Source organism: Mercenaria mercenaria, chromosome 13 (assembly GCF_021730395.1).
Source record: "Mercenaria mercenaria strain notata chromosome 13, MADL_Memer_1, whole genome shotgun sequence".
Lineage (NCBI taxonomy): Eukaryota > Metazoa > Mollusca > Bivalvia > Venerida > Veneridae > Mercenaria > Mercenaria mercenaria.
In genome coordinates, this window is record NC_069373.1 from 67906989 (window position 1) to 67914168 (window position 7180).

The following is a 7180-nucleotide window of genomic DNA, read 5'->3' on the forward strand; positions in this document are numbered from 1 at the left end:
GATTCACCTGGAGGTAATTACTTTTATTTACACTGTCCCATATCTTTAGAACATGGTGTGGGGGTAAGAATGAGGTTGGGTGCGCACCATAAACCGGTTTAAGCTCCCCAGTGGTGTTTTTGCCACTGACCGTTCCAAGGCGGTGCCCCACTGTGTTCCTTTGTTTATTCGTTTTGTCCCTGTGTGTTGACTTTGTGTGTGCGCGTGTGTGTATGCTTATTGTTCGTCTTGTCCTTATGTGTTGGCTTTGAGTGTGTGTGTTGTTCGTTTTGTCCTGATGTGTAAGCTTTGAGTGTGTGTGTGGTGCACGCGTTTGCGTGCAAGGGGATTCGTTTTGAGGAGGCTGCGCTTTTGGTGCGTGGCACTCCCTGTTTGATATTTTTCTTTGTTTTTAACAGACGCCACCAAAACCATTTTGAAAAGGGCCTTTTTTATTGGGTTTAACGTCGCAACAACACAATTATAGGTGATTTGGCGACTTTCCAGCTTTGATGGTAGAGGAAGACCCCAGGTGCCCCTCCGTGAAATATTTCATCGCAAGTGAGCATCTAGGCAGAACCACCGACCTTCCGTAAGCCAGCTTGGAATCATAGAATGCAACCAAGCCAAGTAATAGCAGTCTCGGTTTGATTGAGTCTGTTCATGAGAGGTAATTGAAACTGCATCACACTTGCTATCCATTTCATGGACACTTTACACCGTTATACTGGATTAGTCACCCATTTTCGCGGATAAGTTAGTGGCTTTTGTGGACTGCTCTTTTATAAACATTTGTCAATTTCACATTGAAAATTGAAATTTCCATCATGAGTAGTTGAGGTCAATTTCACACTGAAAATTGAAATTTCCATCATGAGTAGTAGAGGCAGACAGGCTAAAACATCAAAAGATGAAACACGGTCTATTACTTGTTTAATGGAGGAAAGGTTTGATAAATTTGATGATAGGCCTGATAAACTCCAGGAAACCGTAGGTAAGTGTGCAACCAACCAAATAAGACGTAGAAAAACTTAGAGTTGTCACAGGAGTGACGAATTATACCCCCACAATATGGCCTTGTCACAGAACTAAGCCAATGTCAAAGTCGAACTTGCTTGACCTTTGACCTGCTGACCACAAAATCAATACAGGTCATCTGCTAGTCATGATCAACCTCCCTATGAAGTTTCATGATCCTCTGCCCAAGCGTTCTCAAGTTTAAATGACATTTGACCTTTGGAACTCAAAATCAATATGGGTCATCTGCTTGACTGACCAACCTCCAGATTAAGTTTTCTGATCCTAGTCCCAAGTATTCTCAAGTTATTGTCTGAAAACTGTTTAAATGTTCCGGGTCACTGTGACCTTGACCTGTGACCTACTGACCTCAAAATCATTAGGGGTCAACTGCTAGTCATAACCAACCTCCATATCAATTTTTTTCATGATCCTAGGCCCAAGCATTCTCAAGTTATCATCTGGAAACCGTTTAACTGTTCCAAGTCACTGTGACTTTGACCTACTGACCTCAAAGTCGAACTTGACCTGCATTTCATGATGTTACACCTGTGTACCAAAATATATGATCCTAGGCCCAAGCGTTCTCAAGTTATCCGGAAACCATTTAACTGTTCCGAGTCACTGTGACCTTGACCTTTGACCTTCAGACCTCAAAGTCCAACTTGACCTGCATGTCATGATGTTACATACCAAAATTTATGATCCTAGGCCCAAGTGTTCTCAAGTTATCATCCAGAAACCATTTAACTGTTCGAGTCCCTGTAACCTTGATCTTTGACCTACAGACCTCAAAGTCCAACTTGACCTGCATTTCATGATTTTACATCTGTGTACCAAAATTTATGATCTTAGGCCCAAGCGTTCTCAAGTTATCATCCGGAAACCGTTTAACTGTTCAGGGTCACTGTGACCTAGATCTTTCACCTACTGACACCAAATTCGAACTTGACCTGTATTTTCTGATGTTACATCTGTGTACCAAAAATTATTTAAATTGGACAAGCCTTTCTTGATTTATCATCCGGAAACCACGCAAAACCAACGGACCGACTGCCAAGCTCACTCCTATATACACCCCCGCCCCCTCCCCCTCAAATTTCGTTTTGTGGGGGTATAATAAAAGCTAACCTTAGAATCGGGCGATACAATAGGGCCAAACTGGAGCAATATACACGTAGAGAGAACATTAGAATACACAGCTGGCCTTTAAATGACGATGTCCCAAGCAGATTATTGTGCGTTTTATCTCCAGGGCCAAGGGACCAAGGTGTCTGAAGTTTTCAGGCTCAAAAAGAACATGAAAAATTCCAAGCAATTTAAGAGTCTTCATTACAGAACATAAGACACAACTAAAAATGATTGTAAAAATGTTAAAATCAGTAGAGATGTGTCTAATGTATTCAAATTTATTAATGCCAAGGAAGATTACTTTTTGGAGATGTATTTGTCTTCATCAAAGCTGGAAAGTCGCCATATGACCTATAACTGTGTCGCGGCGACGTTAAACTTAAATACATCTCCAAAAAGGTTGAATAATGCAAATCAGTAATGGCTTGCTATGGCGACTACCCTATTTTAGTGACTTTCATTTCTATGCTAATTTATCTTATGCCGTTTATGTTTAACAATTCATTTTTAATACAGAATAATCGTGAGTGATCAATTGTATCCAGTTAAGAATTGGAAAACATCTATTTACAGCATTGAAAACTGCATAAATAGGAGTTGTCAGAGGACATGGCCGTTTTGCTGGTCATCAAAGACCATAGTTTTTAATTAAATTTTAAGAAGCCCATTTTAAAATTGCCATTTTAAACACACAAAAATAATAACACATATACTAATAAAAAAATCCAAGCTTTTGCATTATTATAGGAGTTACTCAGGGCTGAATCATATTTCTTATCATTAAAAACAAACATGCACATTTTATGAGATAACTTGAAAACAAGTTGGGGCATACCTAACCACAGTTTTATAAACTGATACAAGCGCGTATGTTCATTTCCAGTACTTTCAGCGAATTTACCATTAAACATAATACCAAATGTAACAATTAATAGTCTATGTCAACCGTTATTTATTTAACACGGAATTTATTTCTGTTCAACTCATTAATCGTGTAATTCAAAACGTTTGTGAGTCTCCTAAGAAATATTCTAATTTGATCTCGCTAAAACAAATGTCATAAAATGGAATTGTTCATCGCTATTATGATATTGTGTGTACTTTAAGTGACCGATAATACATACACGTAAACATTTCAAAATTGTATTGGAAAGATCACTGCAATTATCAATGATAAAATACTATACACGGAGAGGTTCCTATCTAAACTCATCCAGTATTTCATCTAGCGTTGGCAAGGTGGGCGAAACTAGACTTTTTATATGCCAAATACTCGGGTCGGTTATTGCGAAATTCGACGACATCTCTGAAAGTTGATTAAAATAGGTCTGGACGTTTATAATAGTCCCACTTGGTTGCAAAAATGTTCATCAGAGCTCAATATAAAAAATACACTTTAAACTGCAACTCCTAAACAGCTGTTATCATTTTGAAATAATTTTACACAAACGTTTCTTGTGTAACCCTTTGAAAAGAATGTTTACATTATTCTGTTTCGTAAAAACACATATATCTAATGGAAAATTGATCCGTATATTATTCCAATTCGTCCCGTCCGCTTAGCTCAGTAGGGAGAGCGTTGGTCTACGGATCGCGGGGTTGCGAGTTCGATCCCCGGGCGGGGCGTATGTTCTTTGTGACGATTTGATAAAAGACATTGTGTCTAAATTTATATATTTATATTGGTTTTACGGCGCACCAACACAGTATAGGTTATATGGTGCCAAACAGGACTACAAATTTTGGTTTCACATCTCATTTACATCGAAATAAAACATGAGGTATGGAATCAAAATTTGCATACCTGCTGGAATCACAGAGTTACAGCAAAACAAAGTGTTAAGACCCTATTAGTCGCCTTTTACGATCATGCAAGGGACAGGCAGTGGTTCCAATTCACATTGTGTCTAAAATAATTCGTCCTCCACCTCTGATAATTCATGTGGGGAAGTTGCCAGTTATTTGCGGAGAACAGGTTTGTACTGGTACAGAATCAAGGAACACTGGTTAGGTTAACTGGCCACCGTTACATGACTGAAATACTGTTGAAAAACGGCGTTAAACACAAACAAACAAACATCGTCCGAAAAACTTACGCAAGCGTGCTTAATTACTTTTTCCTGTTTGTTTATTGAAAAAAAAATGAAATTATTCTTGTAAGAAACGCTTAAAATAAAACGAGAGGGACATCATGGCCCTATATCGCTCACCTGAGTTTAGTTGATTGCTAAAGTTTCAAATACAAAATGCAGGCGAGTAGGTCATATTAAAGATTGTTCAAGAGAACTATAATATGTTAAAATATACAGGTGGTCCAAATCTCTTTGCTATAGCTTCAAAAACAAGAAAATAGGTCGGGGTTAACAATATTAAAGATGAGTATTGAAATCTGTATCAAAAATTAAACAGTTGGTCCAAATTTCTATCCTTTAACTTCAATAAGAATGTTTTAAAAGGTATTTTCCTATACAAGTATATTAAAACCATGTGCCCCCAGACCCGGGTGGGGCCAGGTTTAGCCACAGGGGATAATTTGAGCAATCTTGAAACAAGCTTACTATACAATGCTACATACCAAATATCAAAAGCTCTAGATCATGTGGTTTTATACAAGAAGAGTTTCAAAGTTTTCCTTATACAAGTCTATACAAAAACATGTGACCCCCAGGGGCCGGGCCATATCTGACCCAAGGGGGATAAATTGAACATTCTTGTTGGAGGACCTTTAGATTATACTACTACGTACAAACTATCAAAGTCCTAGGCTCTGTGGTTTTGGACAAATAGATTTTCAAATTTTTTCTTATATGTCTATATAAATTATGTGGCCCCAAGATTTTCAGTTTTCCTTATATAAGTCTATATTAACCATGTGACCCCCAGGGCCGGGCCATATCTGACCCAAGGGAAATAATTTGAAAATCTTGGTAGAGGACCTTTAGAAGATGCTACATACCAAATATCAAAGCCCTAAGCCCTGTGATTTTGGACCAGGAGATCTTCAAAGTTTTTCCCGATATAAGTCCATATAAATCGTGTGACCCCCCTGGGCGTTGACATATTTGACCCTAGGAGGATAATTTTAACAATCTTGGTAGAGGACCACTAGATGATGCTACATACAAAATATCAAAGCCCTAGGCGTTTTGGTTTTGGACGAGATTTTCATTTTTTCCCCCTACGTAAGTCTATATAAACCATGTGACCCCCAGAGCGGTGCCATATTTGACCCTAGGGGGTAATTTGAACAATCTTGGTAGAGGCCCACTAGATGATGCTACATACCAATTATCAACGCCCTAGAACCTGTAGTTTTTCTAAGCTTTCCCTATATAAGTCTATATAAACCATGTGACCCCCAGGGCGGGGCCATGTTTGACCTTAGGGGGATAATTTGAATAATCTTGGTAGAGGACTGCTAAATACAAAATATCGCAGCCCTATGACATGTGGGTTTGGACTAGAAGATTTTTAAAGTTTTTCCTTACGGTTGCCAGGGTAACCACAGTTCTGTATGAAATTCAATTCTTCGAATACGTTTTAAAGAAGACCATCGAATGAACATCCCTTTGAAGTTTCATCAAATTGGCCTTGTGGTTTACGACGAGGTGTTGTTAAGGTTTAGGAGTATATCACCAAAACACAGAAATATTCTATAAACGAACAACATCGTTACCAATCTTTTAACTGACACAGTTTTCAGCAATTGTTTATTTTTATTTCTTTACAAATGGCATTCATTTTCAAAGGGGGACAGCTTTTTCAGAGTATTTTAAGTACTGGACAGTACGGCAGAACATGAAAAAATGAAAACATACTTAGGGTATATATATTTCTTTTACCTATATGTGTAGTAACTTTTGCCTTCATTGTACAAATTGGTGTATTGTGATATGATTATTTGCTATTACACAATACATTCGTTTGAAAATATATGGACATTTTACTTGCGTTAAGCAGGTTCTTCAATTATACGTATGCTTTAATATTTTGGTTTTATATTTTGAGACATTTCTGGCGTTACTTAACCTCCGCGCGAATCGAACATGTAGTTTCGAACCCACTGTACTACGATTATACTTTACCTTAATGTGTTCATGCATTAAAAATACCACTTTAATCATGGGTTTGAAGATAACGGCGATTCCTGGTTTTAATATGTGTCCGTCCATACAATTCCTAGACTAGTTTTTCCTAGCAACAAAAAAAACAAAACAAAAAAAACACGGGTATGAAACGTTGCCTGCGGCACAAAATGTGCCGCACTGAAATGAAAGCATCGCGCCTCCGACGGCGCAGGCATTGCGCAGGATGTTTACAAAAATAACGAGCAAGGTGAGTAAAATTGAATGTTTTTGGTTATTGTCTTTTTACAGTAAAAACGTTTTAGAAATCGGGGAATGCAGCGGGATGTAGTTGTGTCTTGCCGATAAATCCATGCCCAGCTTGTGAACAAATATGTAATATTGTTATTTTGCGCGTGTTTTTCATCGGATACAGTAACGTGAAAATTACAAAAGCAGTGAATATTCCGAGTCATTTCACCTACTGCTGAAAAAGGAATGATGTATTTATGTAGTATATTATATAAAGCCATCACATCTGATCTGAAATGAAAGCATCGCGCCTCCGACGGCGCAGGCATTGCGCAGGATGCTTACAAAAATAACGAGCAAGGTGAGTAAAATTGAATGTTTTTGGTTATTGTCTTTTTACAGTAAAAACTTTTTAGAAATCGGGGAATGCAGCGGGATGTAGTTGTGTCTTGCCGACAAATCCATGCCCAGTTTGTGAACAAATATGTAATATTGTTATTTTGCGCGTTTTTCATCGGATACAGTAACGTGAAAATTACAAAAGCAGTGAATATTCCGAGTCATTTCACCTACTGCTGAAAAAGGAATGATGTATTTCTGTAGTATATCATATAAAGTCATGACATCTGATTGATTGAGATTAAATACATGGCTAGGAAAAGGCATATCCCCTCGTTCTGCCGACTTTTCAGTCCAGTGCCGCAGGCATCTCGATGGTGCCGCAGACATCGTGAGAG